This window comes from Mobula birostris, chromosome 5 (genome assembly GCF_030028105.1).
Source record: "Mobula birostris isolate sMobBir1 chromosome 5, sMobBir1.hap1, whole genome shotgun sequence".
In the NCBI taxonomy this organism is placed as follows: domain Eukaryota; kingdom Metazoa; phylum Chordata; class Chondrichthyes; order Myliobatiformes; family Myliobatidae; genus Mobula; species Mobula birostris.
In genome coordinates this window covers 55997481-56009784 of record NC_092374.1, presented here as the reverse complement: position 1 = coordinate 56009784, position 12304 = coordinate 55997481, and positions in this window count along the sequence as shown.

The window sequence follows — 12304 nt, the reverse complement described above, 5'->3', positions numbered from 1 at the left end:
CTGCACAAAAGAAGAAGCTGTGGAAATCAGCCATTTCACCCGGGGATATTGATGGAAGAGGTCTTTAGGGTGGTGTTCCAAACTACATGTGATCTTCTTTCCTTCATCGTAAATAGAGAAGTCAGTTGCTGATTCCTTGAGGTTTAATTAAATCATATCACCTCAGACAATGAAGTAGTCCACGATCTGTGTAACAGGACATGAACAACATTCCGGCTGTTTAATGACTGTGGTAGTTTCACTGCCATTTTCTTCCTCCACAATCCTCAGTAAAGGTAGTTCAATGATTATAGGTAATAAAAAGAATCTAACTACCTCTCCTTGACTATTGACTAGGAACTTAACCGAGACAGCCACATAAATACAGTGGCTATGAATTCCCTCATTTATATTGAACAGGTGCAATGGAATATGATAAGGATGCCTGATTGAGTGCAGCTCCATCCGTGACAAAGCCACCTGCAACATTGACTTCCTATTCACCACAAAAAATGTGCTGTGCGCAAAATTCACAGTAGCAACTAATGTAATGGCTACCTCAACAGTGTCACTTAAGCCTACGGCTTCTGTCACCAGGAAGGATAAAGGTGCATGGAACAGTACCACATACAGATCCTCTTCCAGGTCACTGGACTGGGAAGTTCCTTTATTATTGGTAGTTCTAAAGGGCCTCTATGTCACTCTGGGAGCATCCTCACCAGGTGGACTTCACCACGTCAAACAGTTAAATAACACTGCTAAGATGTTTTATTGAGAAGCTCCAATGTTTTTTTTTCTAAAATCTAAATGAAATTAGATGAAGTTTAGAAATGTCAGGAATTAGATGAAGATCCACTTTGCCTGTGAAGAGTTTGAGCGGTGGGGGGATAAGGGGGCACTACTGATCTTAATTGGAGTATTCAAGTGGCAGATAATGCTGACTTTGACATCTTTGCCCAAAATTCTACCATGTCCCATACACAGAAACAGGGCTTTGTTAGTGATTTGGAGACACAAGAGACTGCCGACACTGGAATCAAGTGGCAACACATAAAGCAGTGGAGAAATTCAATGGGTCAGGCAACATCTATTGAGGAAAATAGATAGCTGACGTTTTGGGCAGAGATCCTTCATCTGGACTGATGGATAGAGGAGAGATCTCCAGAATAAAGAGGTGGAGGGATGGGATTGAGCAAGAGCTGGAAGGTGATAGTTAGACTCAGGTGAGGATTTGATAGTCAGGTGAGGGAGGTGTGAGAGTCGGAGTGATGTTAGAAGCTAGAAGGTGATAGGTGGATGTGACAAAGGGCTGAATATAATGGGAGTAGTGCAGAGAGGGACTACTAGGAGGCATGTAAGCGTGAAGGGAAGATGGAGAGGTTAGGACGGGGAAGGAGGTAGGCTGATGTGGCCCGCATGGATCAGGAGGAAAGTGAAAAGAGAAAAAAGAGAGTTGCCATCTTTGGTGTTATTTAAATCACCCATCCTTCGGTGGGAAGGAGTCTGAAACATTTATCTTCTTTAGGTTTTCTGTGTTAATAATCTCTCCCAGACCCACCTGCCTAACCCCACCACTGCATCACCTTCCACCCCACTGATAATCATTACACCTAATAATGCAGAATCAATCACCATCACCACTCCTGATCCTGCCCCAAGAAAAGCCTCTCCTTAGCCAAACCCCCTGTACCATAAATTTGCCCCCCCCAACAAAATCCCAGCTTCCCATACCATTCCCTTTTGTGGTTCTCCACTTCTAGTAGTGATCCCTTTCATAAACCTCCCCCCTCCTCCACCATACCTCTTCACAATCCCCTCCCACTACAATTCCTCTCTACAATCTCCTCCTAGTCATTCCCCTTCTCCCCTCACCTTTCCTCTCCATAATCCCATACCCCAACCCTTCCCCATTCCTCCCCACAAACCTCTCACCTTTCCGCACATACCATTCCTCTGAATTTTCAATCCCCACTCTCAGCAGTGAGGGAGATTGCAGAGAAAAGCTCTTTGTATAAGTTTCCTTGTGTAAATTCTGTCTACCATCCATGCCACCCAATAGCTTAGCTCTGATAAAATTTTAACTAAAGGTGTCACATAAAACTGTGGTTGCCCACTTTCATCATTTTTACCCTCATTTTCAGACATGGTAAAATTTCTCACTCGATGCCTAGTACTAGTAATAGACAAGTGTTGGATTATGGCAAATCTACTTAGATATTGGATATATGAAACCTCTCACGAGACACTTATTCAATGTTTGTGTTTATGTGCAAAGGTATCAAGATGTCCTTCTCCAGCAAGTACAACTGACTTTTTCTATCTCCAAGTTGTAAACACAGAACTGCATGGTGTACACTTACCACAACACCACCCTCCCTGTCACCAGCTGACTCCGGCACTGCAGACACTAGTAACCAATGGGTCTGTTGATGATTGTGCTAGGTCTAGAGAAGGCAAGGAATTCCTGACGGTGTAGGAGGCAGCAGATGGGCAGCCACTAGAGGAAGGCAAGGGAAGTTTGGCAACAGCAATTGAAAAATTCACTAATTCATGGCAGAAGCAACCTGTGCCCTGAATGAACTTCAGAATAATATACGCTTGTCATGCATTCCTTTTGGAAATCTTGATGTACCCTGTTAAAATTATGGAGATCAGAATCAGAATCTGGTTTATTATCACCGGCATGTGACATGAAATTTCTTAACTTAGCAGCAGCAATTCAATGTAATACGTAATATAGAAGAGAAAAATAATATGTAAAATAATAATTAAGTAAATCAATTATAGTATACGTTTATTGAATAGATGAAAAAATGTGCAAAACCAGAAATACTGTATATTTTAAAAAGTGAGGTAGTGTCCGAGGGTTCAATGTCCATTTAGGAATCGGATGGCAGAGGGGAAGAAGCTGTTCCTGAATCGCTGAGTGTGTGCTTTCAGGATTCTGTACCTCCTTCCTGATGGTATCAATGAGGAAAGGGCACGCCCTGGGTGTTGGAGGTCCTTAGTAATGGACACTACCTTTCCGAGACACCGTTCCCTGAAGATGTCCTGGGTACTTTGTAGGCTAGTACCCAAGATGGAGATGACTAGATTTACAACCCTCTGCAACTTCTTTTGGTCCTGTGCAGTAGCCCCTCCATACCAGACAGTGATGCAGCCTGTCAGAATGCTCTCCACAGTACATCAATAGAAGTTTTTGAGTGTATTTGTTGACATGCCAAATCTCTTCAAACTCCTAATGAAGTATACAGCTGTCCTGCCTTCTTTATAACTACATCGATATGTTAGAATCAGGTTAGATCCTCAGAGATCTTGACACCCAAGAACTTGAAACTTCTCACTCTCTCCACTTCTGATCCCTCTATGAGAATTGGTATGTGTTCCTTCGTCTTACCTTTCCTGAAGTCAGCAATCAGCTCTTTCATCTTACTGACATTGAATGCCAGGTTGTTGCTTCGGCACCACTCCACTAGTTGGCATATCTCACTCCTGTATGCCCTCTCATCACCACTGAGATTCTAGCAACAATGGTTGTATCATCAGCAAATTCATTGATGGTATTTGAGCTATGCCTAGCCACACAGTCATGTGTATATAGAGAGTAGAGCAGTGGGCTAAGCACACACCCCTGAAGTGCGCCATAGTTAATCATCAGTGAGGAGGGTATGTTATCACCAATCTGCACAGATTATGGTCTTCTGGTAGGAAGTCAAGGATCCAATTGCGGAGGGAGGTACAGAGGCCCAGGTTCATTCAAATGAGCTGCCCACAAGAATGTCAAGGAGGTGCTATGGTGTATAACAACTGCAAGAGATCAATCAATATGTGAAGATCTGGCCCTGGAAAATAGAACAGTGTAACACTGGAACAGAATTTTTGGCTCATGGTGTCTGTCGTGAGCATGATTCCAAAGATAACTATTTCCTTCTGCCTGCACATGATCCTTTTCTCTCTATTCTCTGAAGATTCATGCACCTATCTAAAAGCCTCTTGAATCCCACTCTCATATCTGCTCCACCACTGCCTTGGCAGTTTGTCAAGGGCATCCATCTCTCTCTGCGTGAAGAGTTTATACAACACATCACCTTTAAGCTTTACAGGGAAAAAGAAGAAGTATAATATACAGAATTTTACGAAAAATTGTACATAAATGGACAAAGACAGACAAACAGCAACGTGCAAAAGAAGTCAAACTGTGCAAATAAAAGTCATACTGAGGACATGAGTTGCACAGTGTCCTTGAAAGTGAGTCTGTAGATGATAGAATGAGTCCAGAGTAACATGAATGAAGTTATCTATGCTGGTTCATGAGCCTAATTGCTGGACTACTACTCCTGAATCTGATGGTGCAAGACCCAAGGCTTCTGTACCTCCTGCCCAATGCTAGTGACAAGAAGAGGTCGTATTATGGATGGTGGGAGTACTTGATGATGCAATGCCAAACGTTATTTGAATCCACAGTATGAAAGAATTTCAACTGAGGGGACATTATTGTGACATAAAAGGTGTGGTTATTTAAAACAGAAGCTGCAAAAGTCTCCTGGATTTCCCTATCCTAGAGGGTTAAGGAAATTAGGTTATTAGTTTCATGTAAGTTGCAGGTGAATACATTTTTGAAATTGTGGAATTAAGGGCTTTATAGAATTGTAGAAATAGCGCAGAAGCGTTGATACTAGCATAGGTCAGCCATGATCATACTGAATGCTGGGACTACTCCTGCTCCTATTTCCTTTCATTAATTTCTGCTCAGAGTATGGTAATATTGAATCAGCTATTATTATATCACCAGCTAGGTGGAGAGCCTTTTGAAAGGATTCTAGTGTTTTTCCCACTTGAAACATGGTTACTGAAGTACGGGTGATCACTGCAGTCTGTGCAACACAGTAGTGTAGCAGTCCGTGTAACACTATTACTGTGCCTCTGCCCTGTGCTCAATTCCACCACTGTCTGTAAGGAACTTTTCCACAACTGCGTAGGCTTAATCCGCATGCACCGGTTTCCACATTCCAAAGACATATGGGTCAGTCGGTTAATGGGGTATAATTGAGCACAGTAGACTTATTGGGCTGAAAGGGCCTGTGACTCTAAAAAAAATAAATTGCCTTTCCCTCCTGCAGCCTCGCAGGATGAATCAACCTTGAGGTCTCAGTTCTCCCCTAATCACACAAAGGAGAGTGCTTCATGAGCCTTGTCAAAGGGCTTCACAACCATTTCCAAGTATCCCTGTGACACAAAACATAGAACATAGAACATAGAATAGTACAGCACATTACAGGCCCTTCAGCCCACAATGTTGTGCCAACCCTCAAACCCTGCCTCCCATATAACCCCCCCACCTTAAATTCCTCCATATACCTGTCTAGTAGTCTCTTAAACTTCACTAGTGTATCTGCTTGCACCACTGACTCAGGCAATGCATTCCATGCACCAACCACTCTCTGAGTAAAAAACCTTCCTTTAATATCCCCCTTGAACTTCCCACCTGTTACCTTAAAGCCATGACCTCTTGTATTGAGCAGTGGTGCCCTGGGGAAGAGGCGCTGGCTGTTCATTCTATCTATTCATCTTAATATCTTGTACACCTCTATCATGTCTCCTCTCATCCTCCTTCTCTCCAAAGAGTAAAGCCCTAGTTCCCTTAATCTTTGATCATAATGCATACTCTCTAAACCAGGCAGCATCCTGGTAAATCTCCTCCTTTAAACGTATTCTACAATCAATCTAACCCTTCCTTCAAAGACAACTGAACTTAAGTAATTAATAGCTTTTTTAAAATATACTTGTATTTTTAATATTGCCTCTTCTGTTGTTGTTATGTTATCTTGACTTCTTGCACTATCTGTTTTCAGTATTATACTTTACACCAGTCTACTGTTTTACACACTACACTATATTTATTGGTGTACTTAATATTAGTGTGCAAAATGTTTACTCTGTGAACTTCATGTGAACAAGGAATTTCATTGCACCTTGGTGCATATGACAACAGACTTGATCTGAATTTGAATTTTAAAAATGATACACTCATTTACGTACATATGCAAATGATTGTATTAATTAAAAGCATAAATATTCATTAAAATAAACAAATCAATTACATTTTCAATACAGGTTTGTGACCCCATTCAAATGAAATGAGAATTTTAAAAGAAAAGAGCCACAACTGAGCGAGATTGAGCACAGCCCTGGGATGCAGTGATCATGGCCTCAAGGCACTGAGATCAACCTCCTGGACAGCGGATATAACTTGTGGACTAGATGCTCAGCCCAGCTGCAGTCAGACGTACAAGCTGCTGGCTGCCAGTGCATTGTCAATACTCTTCAATGACTACCTGCGGAGGTCAGCACACTATGGAAACATAAAGAGGACTACATCAGCTTCTGGCTCCCTTCTGCTGAAATGTAAGGTCAGTCCAGTGCAATGATAACCATTATCGATGGGAGAAATCAAGCGGACCATAACCTAACATTTGAAAGGAGTCTTTAAATCATGATAGTCTAACATGTAATCTCAACCCCAATAAATAGCCACTGTGCCTTGAAAGTGTTTTTAATTAGGTATGGCTCAGAACTGTAATATTTATCTGGATCATTTGTGAAAGACAAATTTTTGTGAATTATATATGATTTTTGTGAAGAAAGCATAGTAATGTCTTTTTTTTACATTATTACAGTGATTACTTCATTGTTGATGTCAGTGCATTGCTGTTCTAATTCCTTGGGCAATTTGAATCTTACACTTGCAATACCAACACTGCTATCAACTGTCAGGGATCTGAATTAGAGTAGCAAAGATTTATAGATTCTATTTTAAACATATGAGAGCATTTTTAAAAGAAAATCAATTTCCTTAAAGACCCTATAAAATAAATTATAATAGAGCCAGTCAGTGCTGAATTCATCAAAGCTTTGGATTAATATTGCTGTTTGGTCTTTCTTATACCTAAGCCTTTATTAATGCTTCTTCTTGATTAACTCTAGTATCATATAGTTCTCAAAGGACTGATTAAGTTACTCCCATTTACTTTTACTTCTGAGTCACAGAATATGCTTGTCACATTACAGGATTCCTTAACTGTATTTTCATCGAAATAAAATTGGGGTAAACTATTACTTTTGATGTGAAGTTTTAAACATGATGTGTATTTTTCAGCAACATACAAATGCTGGAGGAACTCAGCAGACCAAGCAGCACCTAGGGAAAAGGACTGGAAAAAAAAGATAAGGAGTCAGAGTAAAAAAACATTTTTTTACTTTGACGCCTCATCTTTTTTTCCAGTCCTGATGAAGAGTCTCGGCCCAAAACGTTGACTGTACTCTTTAAGGTCGACTGTACTTTTTCCCTAGTTGTTGCCTGACCTGTTGAATTCCTCCAGCATTTTGTGTGTGTTGCTTGGACTTCCAGCATCTGCAGAGTTTCTCTCGTTTGTGTATTCTTCAGATTTTTCCTTAAAAGGCATTTGGATTCAGGGTCTTATTGTGCAAGTTGGATGTTGCTTTCCCCTGAGTCTTAACAATAATTGATCTGTTACCATGTCTCAATAATTGCAGAAATGCCTCTCACCGTTCCTTTGCCACTTATTTTATTCTTGGCTGCAAAACAGAGATTAAAATGTGCAAATTTATGTTTTAGAAAATAGGGGAGGAAGTTGCTAATAGATGGCCAAAAATATGATAAAGATTGGAGTAACTCCTCGCAACTTCACTGACAAGCTCCCAAACCCTCAAATTCAACCACTATCGTCATTAAGAATAGTCAGTGATTTTGAACATATCTCTTGCAGTTTCCACTCCAGATCATGCACCATTCTCTTTTGGAAATACAGTATATTACTATTCCTTCATTGTCACTACCTCTGAAGTCCTTCCCAACAACAGAATGGGAAAAATATTCCAAAAAGGACAGCAGCGACTCAAGAAAGCCAGCACTCAGCAGTGACAAGGGATGAATGTTAAACACTAGCCCAGACATCAATGCCTATATCACATCAATAAATAAGTAATACGAGACAGTGCAGGAGAAGGTGCTTCCCTGATTGTATTTCTTAATTGAGGTTCTACCCTTTAATTAGTAATTTCCAGATCCACCCAGTATTTGTGCAATGAATATATTACCTCCAATGGATCAGAATAAAATGATCTGATAAACACGAGAAAACCTGCCGATGCTGAAAATCCAAAGCAACGCATACAAAATACTGGGGAATCTCAACAAGTCAGGCAGCATCTATGCAAATGAATAAAGAATCAATGTCTCAGGCCAAAACCATTATTTAGGACTTAATGAAGAGTTGCATAAGAGAAATCATAATGGAACCCATTTTATCTGCGTTGGAGGTCTTTGTCTTCATCACTGACCACTTGCCCAGTTAGTTTGAAATGAAAGAGAAGATTGGTAGCTCAGGTTGGCTGCTTGTTTGTAGGGTTATTCGTCATGCCTGGAGGTTAGGTTGCAAACGTTTTGTCATCAGACGAGGTGATATTGGTGCGTAATAGAGTGTGGTTTCTGCCAAGTGCTCACTTTTAAGTTGGTCCAATTCATTCTTCTGATTGGTTGTCACTCTGGCTGCTAGTCTCTGCTGATCTGTGCTGGTCCATATCTCTGGTTATTGCTTGTTGTGAGCATTGGTTCCTCGGGTGTCCGCGGCTCACCTCTTGGCCCCGATACCGCAGATGCATAGCTTTGTAAACTGTGTCCAGTTCAATATGCCTGTTCGTAGAGCCTTCCATTGGCAATGAAGCTTCCAAGATTTCATAAACACAAGAAAATTTGCAGATGCTGCAAAATCCAAACACTGACCTCCACCTTACTAAGGTAACTCTCAAAAACCTTGAAGACGACCCCACTCCTGACCATCAGTAAACTGTCTCCGGCAGCATCCCTGACCTCATCAACTCTGGAGAATTCCCATGCACTGCCACCAAGCTCATGGTGCACTTACCCTGCACTGCTCACTACTACCTCCTACCCAAGTCCCACAAACTGAACTGTCCTGGTAGGCCTATTGACTCTGCCTGTTACTGTCCCACTGAGCTCATGTCCTCATACCTCAATTTCATTCTGTTCCTTTTGATTCAGTCCCTTCCCACCTACAACCAGGACACTTCTCGTGCCTTCGATGTCCACAGTAACTTTCAATTCCCTGGCCCTGACCACCTCATTTTCACCATGGATGTTCATTCCCTATACACTTCTATCCCCCATCAAGAAGGCCTCAAATCTCTCTGCTTATCTCTTGACAAAGGAAATGACCAATTCCCCTCCACCATCACCCTCATCTGTCTGGCAGAACTTGTCCTCACCCTCAACAATTTTGCTTTGGCTTGTCCCACTTTCTCCAAACTCGAGGGGCAGCCATGGGCACCCATATGGGACCCAGCTATGCCTGCCTCTTTATTAGCTATGTAGAACAGTCCTAGTTCCAAGCCTTCCCCCGATAATACTCCATAACTGTTCCTCCACTACATTGACGACTGCATTGGTGCTGCTTCATGTACCCATGCTGCCCTTAAATTCACTTGGTCCATATCTGACACCTCCCTCCGCTTTCACAATCTCTCTGTCTCCATCTCTGGAGACAAACTGTCAACCAACATATTTTATAAACCTTCAGATCTCCACGGATATCTTGACTATACCTTTCTCCACTCTATCTCCTATAAAAAATGCTAATCCCATTTCTCAGTTCCTCCACCTCCACCACAGCTGTTCCCAGGGCATGGCTTTCCATTACAGGATATCAGAGATGTCATCATTCTTCAAAGAACAAGGTTTCCCTCCCTCCACTATTAATGCTGCACTCACCTACATCTCCTCTATTTTCTGAACATCTGTTCTCACCTCATCTTCTCATTGCCTTAACAGCGATAGATTTCCTTATGTCTGTACCTAACACCCCGTCAGCCCCTGCATCCAACAATCATCCTCCACAATTTCTGCCATCTCCAAAGGATCCTACCATGAAACATACCTTTACCTTCCCTCACCCCAGCTTTCCGCAGGGATCGATCCATCCATGAATCCCTTATCCTTTCGACCCTCCCCATTATTCTTCCTCCAGGTATTTATTCCTGCAAGTGGTCTAAGTGCTGCACCTGCCCAAGCACCTCCTCACTCATCTCCATTCAGGGCCTCAAACAGTCCTTCCACTTCACCTGCAAATTTCCTGGGGACATCTATTGTGTCCGGTGCACCCAATACAGTCTCCTCTGCATTTGTGAGACCCGCCGTTAACTGGGGACTGCTTCTTCGAGCACCTCCACTCCATCCCCCAAAAGCAGAACTTTCTAGAAATCAAACATTTTAATTCCCATTCTTGTTCTGACATGTCAGTCCATGGTCTCCTCTTCTGCCAAGCTGAGGCCACCCTCAGGATGGAGTAGCAACACCATACATTCCATCTGGGTAGCCTCCAACCTGATGGCATAATATCAATTTCTCCTTCTGATAAAAAAAAATCCCTCCCCCTCCACTCCTCTTCTATTTCCCACTCTGGCTTTTTATTTCTTCTCGCCTGCCTGTCACTTCCCCCTGGGTCCTCTCCTCTTTCCCTTTCTCCCATGGGCCACACTCCTCTCCTATCAGATTCCTTCTTTTCCAGCCCTTTACCTTTCCCACTGACATAGAACACAGAACATAGAAATCTACAGCACATTTCAGACCCTTCAGCCCACAGTGTTGTGCAAACCATTTAACCTACTCTAGAAACTGCCTAGAATTTCCCTACTGCATAGCCCTCTGATTTTCTAAGCTCCATGTATCTAAGAGGCTCTGAAAACACCCTAATTTATCCGCCTTCACCACCATTGTTGGCAGTGCATTCCACGCACCCACCAATCTTTGCTTGAAAAACTTACCTCTGACATCCCCTTTCCAAGCCTTTAAAACTTTGCCTCCTTGTGTTAGCCATTTCAGCCCTGGGAAAAAGTCTCTGGCTATCTACAAGATCAATGCCTCTCATTATCTTATACACCTCTATCAGGTCACCTCTCATCCTCCTTTGCTCCAAGGAGAAAAGGCTAAATTCACCCAACTCATTCCCATAGGGCACACTCTCCAATTCAGGCAACACCCTTGTAAATCTCTTCTGCACTCTAAAGTATTCACACCCTTCCTGTAGAGAGGTGACCAGAAATGAACACAGTACTCCAAGTGGGGGCTGACCAAGGTCTTGCATAGCTGTAACATTACCTCACGGCTCTTGAATTCAATCCCCTGGTTGATGAAGGCCAACTCACTGTAGGCCTTCTTAACAACACTGTCAACCTGTGCAGAAGCTTTGAGTGTCCTATGGACAAGGACCCAAAGATCTCTCTGATCCTCCACATTGTCAAGAGTCTTACCATTAATATTACATTCTGTCTTCAAACTTGACCTACCAAAGTGAACCTCTTCACACTTATCTGTGTTGAACTCCATCTGCCACTTCTCAGTCCAGTTCTGCATCCTATCGATGTCCTGTTGTAACCCCTGACAACCCTCTAGACTATCCACAACACCGGCAACTTTTGTGTCATCAGCAAATTTACTAACCCACCCTTCTCATCCTCATCCAGATCATTTATAAAAATCACAAAGAGGAGAGGTCCCAGAACAGATCCCTGTGAAACATCACTGGGCGCCGACCCCCAAGGAGAATATGAACCACCTTCTGTGGGCAAGCCAGTTCTAGATCCACAAAGCCAGGTCTCCTTGGGTCCCATGATTCCTTACTTTCTGAATGAGCCTTGCATGAGAAACCTTATCAAATGCCTTACTGAAATCCATATACACTACATCTCTGGCTTTCCCTAACACCTTCCAGCTAGCCTCCTGCCCCTCCCCTCAACTTTTTATTCTGCAGCCTTTCTCCTTTCTTTTAAGTCCTGAAGAAGGATCTTGGTCTGAAACATAGACAATTTATTATTTCCATAGATGCTGTCTGACCTGCTGAGTTCCTCCAACATTTTGAGTGTATTTCTAAGTATTCTTTTGACTTCTTGTTTTGTGCTCCTGCCAGGATTTTTGCAGTTTCCCAGACGAATATGTGTCCTTCTACCAAGAAGGACACAAGTTTGTCTGGGAAACTACAAAAATCTTGGCAGAAGCACAGAACAAGAAATTAAGATGATTCTGAGAAGCTTGGTTCTAAACTGAAGACTCTATTAGCAAGTATAATAAATTGGGCATGATTTCTGAACCTATGCCCTGCAGGATCGGGGCCAATATGAGAGCTGCGGACAATCGAGGGATCAACACTCACAATGACTGACAACCAGGGATACGGACCAGCAGAGATCACTCAGATCTCTGGTTGGCTGGGACCCAGCAGAAACTAACAAG